The sequence below is a fragment of the Rutidosis leptorrhynchoides genome, chromosome 10 (genome assembly GCF_046630445.1).
Source record: "Rutidosis leptorrhynchoides isolate AG116_Rl617_1_P2 chromosome 10, CSIRO_AGI_Rlap_v1, whole genome shotgun sequence".
NCBI classification, from domain to species: Eukaryota; Viridiplantae; Streptophyta; class Magnoliopsida; order Asterales; family Asteraceae; genus Rutidosis; species Rutidosis leptorrhynchoides.
In genome coordinates this window covers 142,499,899-142,513,932 of record NC_092342.1, presented here as the reverse complement: position 1 = coordinate 142,513,932, position 14,034 = coordinate 142,499,899, and the positions used below count along the sequence as shown (strand labels likewise).

General features: G+C 33.6%; 1 non-coding gene across 1 annotated transcript; it reads left to right on the top strand.

The window, feature by feature from the left end:
* The first annotated feature begins 950 nt into the window (after window positions 1–950).
* On the top strand, window positions 951–1,057 carry LOC139874084 (small nucleolar RNA R71). Its single transcript, XR_011767787.1, has one exon. It is a non-coding gene; the product is annotated as a small nucleolar RNA R71 (small nucleolar RNA).
* Window positions 1,058–14,034: the final 12,977 nt, after the last annotated feature.

The window sequence follows — 14,034 nt, the reverse complement described above, 5'->3', positions numbered from 1 at the left end:
GAATAAGGAAGGGTAAATCTTTCGGTATCCCCTAGTTTTTTAGGAAGAGTATTTAAGAGAATGGTTGAACAATCCGTGTTCAGCAGGACATTGGGTACTTCTGGCACCTTATCCTTAGTTGATAGGAGTTTCCTAAAATACTTCTTACTATGAGGATCCTTAGACACAGTGTCCAAAAATTTACCATCAAGCTTGAAAGATTTCATCTTGTTATATCTTTGCTTGAGACAGCTCGGGAATGGAATGGGTGTTTTTCCAGTAGGTTTAGGTGATGACTCAATGACTACCACCGAGCAGGTATTAGTTAGTTTCTTCTCCTTAGAAGAAACTGAAGGTTGGCTATGTGCCACCTTTGAGTCATTTTTAGGACAACATAGAGAATCGAGACATTAATTTAGCTGGCTTATTTGATTTTCAAGACTAATCAAGTGATTAGTCATGACTAAGTCATCTATGTCTTGTCTTGCTGTGATCATGTTGATGATTCGCAGTAGGACATCGTCTGGACTTGTCTCTGGTGGGGTAATGGATTTGGTGGGTTGGTTATGCGGATGAGCTAGGATCTTATCAGAGTAGACGACAGATTACTCACATTCAGCCTCGTATACCTTGGCCAGATGTAGGTCAGTACAATTTTGGCATAATTGCACTTGCGACACATGATGCGGGAGTTTCTTTAGCTCTCCGACTTCTTTGGTGAGGTTTTCTATTTGGTCCGAGAGAAATTTGATTTTTTATTTTTGATAGGATCGGAGGCAGAAGGCGGTGTTGCTGATGAAATGTGCTCTTCCGTGTTCCAATCGTGATGGTGCATAGTCATCTCCTCAATCAATCTCCAGGCCTCGTCGACAGTGAATTTCATGAAGTTACCTTGAGAAACAGCATCAAGAGTAGACTTGTTGTTATGATTCATACCTTTGTATAAGGTTAAAATTTGATCAGAGCTCTCAAGACGGTGGTTCGGGCATCTTAGAAGCAAATGTTTGAATCTTTCCCATGCAGTGTAGATTGATTCATCGTATGCTTGTTGAAAGTTTACGATATCATTCCTAAGTCTGAATTGTTTAGATGGGGGAAAATATTTGATTAAGAAACTGGTTGCCATTTCCTCCCATGAGGTGATAGAGTTGGGTTCTAACTCCTCGAACCAGGTTTTTGCATGAAGATTTAAGGAATAGGGGATCATATACAGATGAACTACATCTTGTTCAACCCCATTTTGCTTATATGAGCTGGATAAGGAGAGAAATCTATCTAAGTGAGACTTAGGATCGTCAATTGGTAAGCCACGGAATAGATAGTGATTCTAAATGAGTTGTATGATGCTATGCTTAAGCACAAAAGATGCTCCATTAACCTCTGGATAGAGTATCGGTCCTCCTCGTCCTTCTAACGAGGGTTTAATGATGTCAGCGAGAGTAATGCGTGCAGCCATCATTGAACTATCGGCAGGTAAGTGTGGATCTCGTCGGATGGGTGCAATGTTTGATATCGGATAGAAGAAAGGATGTGTCGGAAGAATTCTTAGCAGTCTAAGTAGGTTAAACCATCCTAAAGGTTCACTAATAAGGAAGTCCATTTTAAATGTTTTAATTAATCTAAATTAAGTTAATATTATCTAACCTAACTATGGTAAACTAGTAACTTCTGAAAAAGCTAGTCTCAGTCAAAAGGGTCTCTTAAAAACTAAGTAATCTAAACAGGCTCCAAATCGTACTACCTCTCCCCGGCAGCGGCGCCAAAAATTCTACTTCCTAATGATATGCCCAAATCGAACGGTTATTTATGCGGTGTTGTTAGGTCGCAAAACGTCAATTCAGGATATCAACAGAAGAAGTTGATTGTTTAATTTATATATGTTGGGCCTAAATCTATTATTCTTTCCTATGGGTTAGCAAGGGCAAATATAACCTAGGGTCATTCCTTGAGCGGTCGAATTTGAAACGGAGCTTATTAAGATAATTTAGTAATTAAGATTGGGTTTGTACACAATTTATTATCCAAGACTAGTGGCCTGGTACACCTTGTGTGGAGAGGCAGGATCCTTTTAATCCCAATAAATTGGCGACTGTTCGGAAAATCCAACAACCAAGTCCAACAGGTTTATTCTAGACACCACTTTATCCGGAATATCAAATTATGTAAACGTAATAGTTTGGTTGATTTGATTTATAATTGTATTTGAAATATTAAAGCAATATAAATAAAATAAGCTAGCTAGCATGAAACAGCTAAGGACAGAGAAGACGTGGTTCACCATGATTTAAGATAACGTAGTGTCGGGATGATTCCAAGACACTCATTAGATAGATATACCTTGGTGTAAACACTAGATTCCCTACTAATTGATTTCTCGATTAGCATGTCACTAGGAACTAGGCCATCGTGATTCTGATTGGATGGACTATGCTCAACTCCCGATGCTTTATCCGGTTTAAGGATATAAGCTGCCCATCTTGGATGCAATGCATACCTTGGGTACACGAATAAAATAGCACAGCCATATATATAATATCCAACCTTTCTTAACACCTTAGTGTATCACCCAAGTGAGTGGTTATGATTGTGTTTCGAATTCCTTTCTGTCAATGGTTTGGTAAAATCTAAGGGTTTGTAGACAAATTAGAACCTCTGATAGTTCTCAGTCATCCTTAAAGATTTATAAGCTTAGTTTGTGTTGCAGTGCGTTAAATTCCCATTTATGATTTAAACCAGCCTTTACTTAAATCTACCTAATAAATCCCTTAGTTATCCACCATGTACTATACTTATAGTGGTTCCATAGCTTCTAACCTTGACCATGCTCAAGTGGTCTTATAGTACATCAACAATAGTGTCTACTGTTGCAACAGTATTTCCTCTAGTCTTATACTCTTGACCAATGAGTTGATCTGGTCCTACGGTAATTCTTTATGTACTTTATTTCCGATGGGTTCAAACCTTAACCAATGTATAAACACAGATAATTAATTACCTTATAATTGTCAACTTTATAAAAGGTGTTAATCACATTTATTGGTGGAAGGACGATAATAACGAGGTTTAATATCATAGACAGAAAGCGAGTACGAAACAATAATCATCCCTAACTAACATTATTTAATCATGGTAAACAATCAAGCAATTACTTACACATCATGGCAACAAGCGTTTCTAATATTAATAAATCACAAACATTGAACAAGAATATTATAATAAATTAATAAAAGAAATGATAGATGTTACCGAATAATGTCGGCAGAATTACACTTCTATTTCATCATAATATCCATAGCGTTACAATACTTGAAAGCTTCTACTACTAACTACATACTATTCTCCTATTGATCACTAGAGAGCGATAATAGAGAGGTAATTATTTTCCTAATCTCTGTACTTCTCCCTCTCAAGAATCTAGAGAGAGAAAGTAGAGAGAACTAATCTCCTACTGATCACTAGAGAGCGATAATAGAGAGATATTTAGACAGTGAAGTGAAGAATGTTTTGTGTTGAAATGGTGGGATGAGCCACCTATTTATAGGAAAGCTTGATGGCAAAGTTGTAAATAATTGGCTGAAAAACCCCTGGCAAGTGGGATGGCAGGTGGTATGCATAGGGGGTATGTCTAAACCCCTGGCAAGTAGGACGTCAGGTGAGATTTTCGTTGAAAAATGGCTAGCAAATGGCTGGTAGGCCGTTTGCAAAGCCGTTTGTCGAGCCCGTTTTGTAGTGACCCGAACTTTTCCATGTTTATATATATATTAAATGAAATTGTTATTTACATGATTAAGTGTTTCCAACATGTTAAGCAATCAAACTTGTTAAGACTTGATTAATTAAAATAGGTTTCATATAGACAATTGACCACTCAAGTTGACCGGTGATTCACGAACGTTAAAACTTGTAAAAACTATACGATGACATATATATGGTTATATATATAATTAACATGATTTTATTGTAAGTATGTATCTCATTAGGTATTTTAACAATGAGTTATATACATAAAAATGAGACTATTAATTTAAGAAACTCGAAAATGATATATATAACGATTATCGTTATAACAACGTCTTACTAAGTACATATGAATCATATTAAGATATTGATACACTTGGTTAATTATGTTAAATGATAAGTAAATATATTATTAAGTGTATTAACAATGAAATACATATGTAAAATAAGACTACTAACTTAATGATTTCGAAACGAGACATATATGTAACGATTATCGTTGTAACGACATTTAATGTATATATATCATATTAAGAGATATTTATACATCATAATATCATGATAATATAATAATTTAAAATCTCATTTGATATTATAAACATTGGGTTAACAACACTTAACAAGATCGTTAACCTAAAGGTTTCAAAACAACATTTACATGTAACGACTAACGATGACTTAACGACTCAGTTAAAATGTATATACATGTAGTGTTTTAATATGTATTCATACACTTTTGAAAGACTTCAAGACACTTATCAAAATACTTCTACTTAACAAAAATGCTTACAATTACATCCTCGTTCAGTTTCATCAACAATTCTACTCGTATGCACCCGTATTCGTACTCGTACAATACACAGCTTTTAGATGTATGTACTATTGGTATATACACTCCAATGATCAGCTCTTAGCATCCCATGTGAGTCACCTAACATATGTGGGAACCATCATTTGGCAACTAGCATGAAATATCTCATAAAATTACAAAAATATGAGTAATCATTCATGACTTATTTACATGAAAACAAAATTACATATCCTTTATATCTAATCCATACACCAACGACCAAAAACACCTACAAACACTTTAATTTTTCAATTTTCTTCATATAATTGATCTCTCTCAAGTTCTATCTTCAAGTTCTAAGTGTTCTTCATAAATTCCAAAAGTTCTAGTTTCATAAAATCAAGAATACTTCCAAGATTTCAAGTTTACTTCCAAGTTTTCTAAATCCATTCCAAGTAATCATCCAAGATTAAGAAACCTTTGATACTTACAGTAGGTTATCTTTCTAATACAAGGTAATAATCATATTCAAACTTTAATTCAATTTCTATAACTATAACAATCTTATTTCGAGTGGAAATCTTACTTGAAATTGTTTTCGTGTCATGATTCTGCTTCAAGAACTTTCAAGCCATCCAAGGATCTTTTGAAGCTAGATCTATTTTTTCTCATTTTCAGTAGGTTTATCCAAGGAACTTGAGGTAGTAATGATGTTCGTAACATCATTCGATTCATACATATAAAGCTATCTTATTCGAAGGTTTAAACTTGTAATCACTAGAACATAGTTTAGTTAATTCTAAACTTGTTCGCAAATAAAAGTTAATCCTTCTAACTTGACTTTTAAAATCAACTAAACACATTTTCTATATCTATATGATATGCTAACTTAATGATTTAAAACCTGGAAACACGAAAAACACCGTAAAACCGGATTTACGCCGTCGTAGTAACACCGCGGGCTGTTTTCGGTTAGTTAATTAAAAACTATGATAAACTTTGATTTAAAAGTTGTTATTCTGAGAAAATGATTTTTATTATGAACATGAAACTATATCCAAAAATTATGTTAAACTCAAAGTGGAAGTATGTTTTCTAAAATGGTCATCTATGTTGGAGTATGATACAAATTCAAAGCGAGCGGAAGCATTTTTTAGAATTTTACAAAATCATACTCTTCCACGGATCATTGTACAAAACTTTAGCAAACAAAACAAAATTAATGAAATTAAACAAGAGAAGATTAGAATACAACCTTTGTAGCCTTTTGAAGATCGAATCTGAAAAACCCAAAGAAGAGTTCCTCTAAACGGTAGACACCCAAAGTTCCAACCTTGTTTCAATCTATACCTTCTACTTAACGGATCTTTTCTTTTTCCTTATTTCCACCAAAACCGAACCCAATTATAGATCTCAAGTATTTTGGTTACTTGAAAAAGAGAAAGAGAAATAGCATTTTGTATGTGTGTTTTTGTATCTCAAGTTTCTATATCTTTTCAATACCAAGATTTGGTATTATATAGAATTAAAATAGATACAATAATACATATAATACAAATATAAAGATTTTAAAAGATTTTGAAAGATTTGAAAAATCAAATCTTTATATAAAATAAGATTTACAACTCAAATCAAATCTTATTTATATCAAATCAAATCTTATATATTATATAAAATATGATTATAGTACAAATCTTTATATAAAATAAGATTTATAAATCAAATCAAATCTTATTTATATCAAATCAAATCTTATATATTATATAAAATATGATTTGCAAAATCTAATCAAATCTCTACATATTTAGATTTGTAAGTATATGTACACACATAAAAAAAACTTACTTAATTTATTAAACCATTAACTAATGATTAATAAATTAATTTCCGATTAGAAGGTATATCAAACAATTTACGATTGGCCTTTGTGTGTGACCGAATAGGATAAATGGACTTTTATTATTTAATGTCATGGGCATATCTTCGGAATATATGTACCACGGTCAAACCACGGTCGAACCATAGCCAACCTGAGAACATATTTCCAACAGACTCCCACTTGCACTGACATTAATAATATTGGCTAGTCTTAAAGACATACCATGTGTAACAACTAGTCTGCTACGTTACACTCCTATATTTTTATTTATATCAATCATCCTTTTGTTCTAGATATCTTTATGAACGTGTGACATGGTTAAGTGTCAATCATCATCGTTCAAGATTATATTTTCCGATAGAGATTTGTGGTGATCAAATAGACTGCTATTGCATCAATTCAGTCGTAGCATGGCCATGCATTTAATGCAGCACAAATCAACGAGGGGCCCAGAGATATCGCTTCAACTTGCTATGAGAAGAAGGAACAAATTGCTTCAACTGTATAGACATCCACCACATCCCATATTGTACCTGATCTGCACCCTTATGACTGGCATTTACGCACAACGTTAAATACAGGTCAAAGTAGAATATAGTTTGTGTCAGGATTCCTCATACATATCCACTCTAGGATAAATGATTTTGCCATCTTAGAGCTTACTTGTGACTTAAAACCATGAAGTAGCATCTAAGTGTGGTCATTCCAGAACCTTGAATCAACTATCAAGTTCCTCATGAATGTAGTTTCATATAAGCCTATATTACTACACTTCATAGCAGCCTTAATTCAATTCTTTCTTCCTTAGAGAATGACCGACTGTGGAAGTTTATGAAATAGTATTCATTGGAAGTTAAAACATGCAAAATGAAACATGGCAATATACACTGAAATGATCGCATCGTGCGTATAATATAATCTCAGTATATTAATCATCAGATCAATTGCAACATATATTATTGCCCAATGTTTAAAGTTTCAAACTTAACATAATAAATACAATCAAACTTTAGCATCAATGACACGAATGCCAATAGACATGCTATGAGCATCATGCTTAGTCTGTGGTAAAGGCTTGGTGAAAGGATCAGCCAAGTTCTTAGTCGTGTCTACTCTACTTAATAATATGTCATTTTCTGCTACAAGTTGACGGATGTAATGGTACTTTCTGAGTATATGCCGTGTGCGCTTTTGTGACCTCGGTTCTTGAGCCAAGACAACCGCACTCACATTGTCGCAGAAAATCTCAACAGGATCATGGATTGTAGGAACCACTCCTAGATCCCCGATGAATTTCTTTATCCACATGGCCTCTTTAGCAGCTTCATTTACCGCTATATACTCGGATTCTGTCGTAGAATCAGTAATAGTACTTTGCTTGCCACTTCTCCATGTGACGGCTCCACCGTTCAACATAAATACAAATCCTAATTGTGAAGAGCAATCATCTCTATCTGATTGGAAACTAGCGTCTGAGTATCCTTTGACGCTCAGCTCGTCATTCCCACCATAGACCAAGAACATCTCTTTGGTCCTCCTAAGATACTTTAGAATGTTCTTGACTGCTATCCAATGAGCTTCACCAGGATTGGCCTGATAACGACTAGTCATGCTTAGTGCATACGACACGTCAGGCCTAGTGCATATCATCGCATACATGATCGATCCTATAGCTGAAGCATATGGAGTACGACTCATGGTAGCTAACTCCAAGTCAGAATTAGAACATTGAGACTTGCTCAATATCATTCCTGGGTTCATAGGAACACACCCTTTCTTAGAGTTATGCATACCGAATTTCTTCAGTATCTTATCTATATATGCACTTTGGTTTAGCCCAATTAATCTCCTTGACCTATATTGTCATTGCCTGAAGGGAATAATGATTTTGTGATTTATTGTGACGCATCAAAGCAAGGTCTCGGTTGTGTATTAATGCAACGAATGAAGGTGATTGCTTATGCGTCTAGACAATTGAAGATTCACGAGCAAAATTATACAACGCATGATTTGGAATTAGGCGCGGTTGTTTTTGCATTAAAGACTTGGAGGCACTACTTATATGGGGTCAAAAGTATTATATATACCGACCAAAAAAGTCTTCAACACATATTTAATCAGAAAGAACTGAATATGAGGCAGCGTAGGTGGATTGAATTGTTGAATGATTACGACTTTGAGATTCGTTACCACCCGAGAAAGGCAAATGTGGTAGCCGACGCCTTGAGCAGAAAGGACAGAGAACCCATTCGAGTAAAATCTATGAATATAATGATTCACACTAACCTTACTACTCAAATAAAGGAGGCGCAACAAGGAGTTTTAAAAGAGGAAAATTTAAAGGATGAAATACCCAAAGGATCGGAGAAGAATCTTAATATTCGGGAAGACGGAACCCGGTATAGGGCTGAAAGAATTTGGGTACCAAAATTTGGAGATATGAGAGAAATGGTACTTAGAGAAGCTCATAAAACCAGATACTCAATACATCCTGGAACGGGGAAGATGTACAAGGATCTTAAGAAACATTTTTGGTAGCCAGGTATGAAAGCCGATATTGCTAAATATGTAGGAGAATGTTTGACGTGTTTTAAGGTCAAAGCTGAGCATCAGAAACCATCAGGTCTACTTCAACAACCTGAAATCCCGAAATGGAAATGGGAAAACATTACCATGGATTTCATCACTAAATTGCCAAGGACTGCAAGTGGTTTAGATACTATTTAGGTAATAGTTGATCGTCTCACCAAATCAGCACACTTCCTGCCAATAAGAGAAGATGATAAGATGGAGAAGTTAGCACGACTGTATTTGAAGGAAGTCGTCTCCAGACATGGAATACCAATCTCTATTATCTCTGATAGGGATGGCAGATTTATTTCAAGATTCTGGCAGACATTACAGCAAGCATTGGGAACTCGTCTAGACATGAGTACTGCATATCATCCACAAACTGATGGACGATACAAACGCTTGAAGACATGCTACGAGCTTGTGTTATTGATTTCAAAAACAGTTGGGATCGACATCTACCGTTAGCAGAATTTTCCTACAACAACAGCTACCATTCAAGCATTGAGATGGCACCGTTTGAAGCACTTTATGGTAGAAAGTGCAGGTCTTCGATTTGTTGGAGTGAAGTGGGGGATAGACAGATTACGGGTCCGAAGATAATACAAGAAACTACCGAGAAAATCATCCAAATTCAACAAAGATTGAAAACCGCCCAGAGTCGACAAAAGAGCTACGCGGACAGTAAAAGAAAAGATATAGAGTTTGAAATTGGAGAAATGGTCATGCTTAAGGTTTCACCTTGGAAAGGCGTTGTTCGATTTGGTAAACGGGGGAAACTAAATCCAAGGTACATTGGACCATTCAAGATTATAGATCGTGTCGGACCAGTAGCTTACCAACTGGAGCTACCTCAACAACTCGCGACTGTACATAACCCTTTCCACGTCTCAAATTTTAAAAAATGTTTTGCTAAAGAAGATCTCACTATTCCGATGGACAAAATCCAAATCAATGAAAAACTTCAATTCATTGAAGAACCCGTCGAAATAATGGATCGTGAGGTTAAAAGACTTAAACAAAACAAGATACCGATTGTTAAGGTTTGATGGAATGCTCGTAGAGGACCCGAGTTCACCTGGGAGCGTGAAGATCAGATGAAGAAGAAATACCCGCATTTATTTCCAGAAGATACGTCAACACCTCCAACTGCTTAAAATTTCGGGACGAAATTTATTTAACGGGTAGGTACTGTAGTGACCTGAACTTTTCCATGTTTATATATATATTAAATGAAATTGTTATTTACATGATTAAGTGTTTCCAACATGTTAAGTAATCAAACTTGTTAAGACTTGATTAATTAAAATAGGTTTCATATAGACAATTGACCACCCAAGTTGACCGGTGATTCAAGAACGTTAAAACTTGTAAAAACTATACGATGACATATATATGGTTATATATATAATTAACATGATTTTATTATAAGTATGTATCTCATTAGGTATTTTAACAATGAGTTATATGTAGTGACCCGAACTTTTCCATGTTTATATAAATTAATTAAGATTGATATTTACATGATTAAATATTTCCAACATGTTAAGCAATCAAACTTGTTAAGACTTGATTAATTGAAATATGTTTCATATAGACAATTGACCACCCAAGTTGACCGGTGATTCACGAACGTTAAAACTTATAAAAACTATACGATGACATATATATGGTTATATATATAGTTAACATGTTTTTATTATACGTATGTATCTCATTAGGTATTTTAACAATGAGTTATATACATAAAAATGAGACTATTAATTTAAGAAACTCGAAAACGATATATATAACGATTATCGTTATAACAACGTCTTACTAGGTACATATGAATCATATTAAGATATTGATACACTTGGTTAATTATGTTAAATGATAAGTAAATATATTATTAAGTGTATTAACAATGAAATACATATGTAAAAATAAGGCTACTAACTTAATGATTTCGAAACGAGACATATATGTAACGATTATCGTTGTAACAACATTTAACTGTATATACATCATACTAAGATATATTATATATCATAATATCATGATAATATAATAATTTAACATCTCATTTGTTATAATAAACAATGGGTTAACAACATTCAACAAGATCGTTAACCTAAAGGTTTCAAAACAACATTTACATGTAATGACTAACGATGACTTAACGACTCAGTTAAAATGTATATACATGTAGTGTTTTAATATGTATTCATACACTTTTGAAAGACTTCAAGACACTTATCAAAATACTTCTACTTAACAAAAATGCTTACAATTACATCCTCGTTCAGTTTCATCAACAATTCTACTCGTATGCACCCGTATTCGTACTCGTACAATACACAGCTTTTAGATGTATGTACTATTGGTATATACACTCCAATGATCAGCTCTTAGCAGCCCATGTGAGTCACCTAACACATGTGGGAACCATCATTTGGCAACTAGCATGAAATATCTCATAAAATTACAAAAATATGAGTAATCATTCATGACTTATTTACATGAAAACAAAATTACATATCCTTTATATCTAATCCATACACCAACGACCAAAAACACCTACAAACACTTTCATTCTTCAATTTTCTTCATCTAATTGATCTCTCTCAAGTTCTATCTTCAAGTTCTAAGTGTTCTTCATAAATTTCAAAAGTTCTAGTTTCATAAAATCAAGAATACTTTCAAGTTTGCTAGCTCACTTCCAATCTTGTAAGGTGATCATCCAAATTCAAGAAATCTTTATTTCTTACAGTAGGTTATCATTCTAATACAAGGTAATAATCATATTCAAACTTTGGTTCAATTTGTATAACTATAACAATCTTATTTCAAGTGATGATCTTACTTGAACTTGTTTTCGTGTCATGATTCTGCTTCAAGAACTTCGAGCCATCCAAGGATCCGTTGAAGCTAGATCCATTTTTCTCTTTTCCAGTAGGTTTATCCAAGGAACTTAAGGTAGTAATGATGTTCATAACATCATTCGATTCATACATATAAAGCTATCTTATTCGAAGGTTTAAACTTGTAATCACTAGAACATAGTTTAGTTAATTCTAAACTTGTTCGCAAACAAAAGTTAATCCTTCTAACTTGACTTTTAAAATCAACTAAACACATGTTATATATCTATATGATATGCTAACTTAATGATTTAAAACCTGGAAACACGAAAAACACCGTAAAACCGGATTTACGCCGTCGTAGTAACAGCGCGGGCTGTTTTGGGTTAGTTAATTAAAAACTATGATAAACTTTGATTTAAAAGTTGTTATTCTGAGAAAATGATTTTTATTATGAACATGAAACTATATCCAAAAATTATGGTTAAACTCAAAGTGGAAGTATATTTTCTAAAATGGTCATCTAGACGTCGTTCTTTCGACTGAAATGACTACCTTTACAAAAACGACTTGTAACTTATTTTTACGACTATAAACCTGAAATGTCCCGTTCTTATTGATTAAAAACGTTCCATATTAATTGATTTCGTTGCGAGGTTTTGACCTCTATATGAGACGTTTTTCAAAGACTGCATTCATTTTTAAAACAAACCATAACCTTTATTTCATAAATAAAGGTTTAAAAAGCTTTACGTAGATTATCAAATAATGATAATCTAAAATATCCTGTTTACACACGACCATTACATAATGGTTTACAATACAAATATGTTACATCGAAATCAGTTTCTTGAATGCAGTTTTTACACAATATCATACAAACATGGACTCCAAATCTTGTCCTTATTTTAGTATGCAACAGCGGAAGCTCTTAATATTCACCTGAGAATAAACATGCTTTAAACGTCAACAAAAATGTTGGTGAGTTATAGGTTTAACCTATATATATCAAATCGTAACAATAGACCACAAGATTTCATATTTCAATACACATCCCATACATAGAGATAAAAATCATTCATATGGTGAACACCTGGTAACCGACAATAACAAGATGCATATATAAGAATATCCCCATCATTCCGGGACACCCTTCGGATATGATATAAATTTCGAAGTACTAAAGCATCCGGTACTTTGGATGGGGTTTGTTAGGCCCAATAGATCTATCTTTAGGATTCGCGTCAATTAGGGTGTCTGTTCCCTAATTCTTAGATTACCAGACTTAATAAAAAGGGGCATATTCGATTTCGATAATTCAACCATAGAATGTAGTTTCACGTACTTGTGTCTATTTTGTAAATCATTTATAAAACCTGCATGTATTCTCATCCCAAAAATATTAGATTTTAAAAGTGGGACTATAACTCACTTTCACAGATTTTTACTTCGTCGGGAAGTAAGACTTGGCCACTGGTTGATTCACGAACCTATAACAATATATACATATATATCAAAGTATGTTCAAAATATATTTACAACACTTTTAATATATTTTGATGTTTTAAGTTTATTAAGTCAGCTGTCCTCGTTAGTAACCTACAACTAGTTGTCCACAGTTAGATGTACAGAAATAAATCGATAAATATTATCTTGAATCAATCCACGACCCAGTGTATACGTATCTCAGTATTGATCACAACTCAAACTATATATATTTTGGAATCAACCTCAACCCTGTATAGCTAACTCCAACATTCACATATAGAGTGTCTATGGTTGTTCCGAAATATATATAGATGTGTCGACATGATAGGTCGAAACGTTGTATACGTGTCTATGGTATCTCAAGATTACATAATATACAATACAAGTTGATTAAGTTATGGTTGGAATAGATTTGTTACCAATTTTCACGTAGCTAAAATGAGAAAAATTATCCAATCTTGTTTTACCCATAACTTCTTCATTTTAAATCCGTTTTGAGTGAATCAAATTGCTATGGTTTCATATTGAACTCTATTTTATGAATCTAAACAAAAAAAGTATAGGTTTCTAGTCGGAAAAATAAGTTACAAGTCGTTTTTGTAAAGGTAGTCATTTCAGTCGAAAGAACGACGTCTAGATGACCATTTTAGAAAACATACTTCCACTTTGAGTTTAACCATAATTTTTGGATATAGTTTCATGTTCATAATAAAAATCATTTTCTCAGAATAACAACTTTTAAATCA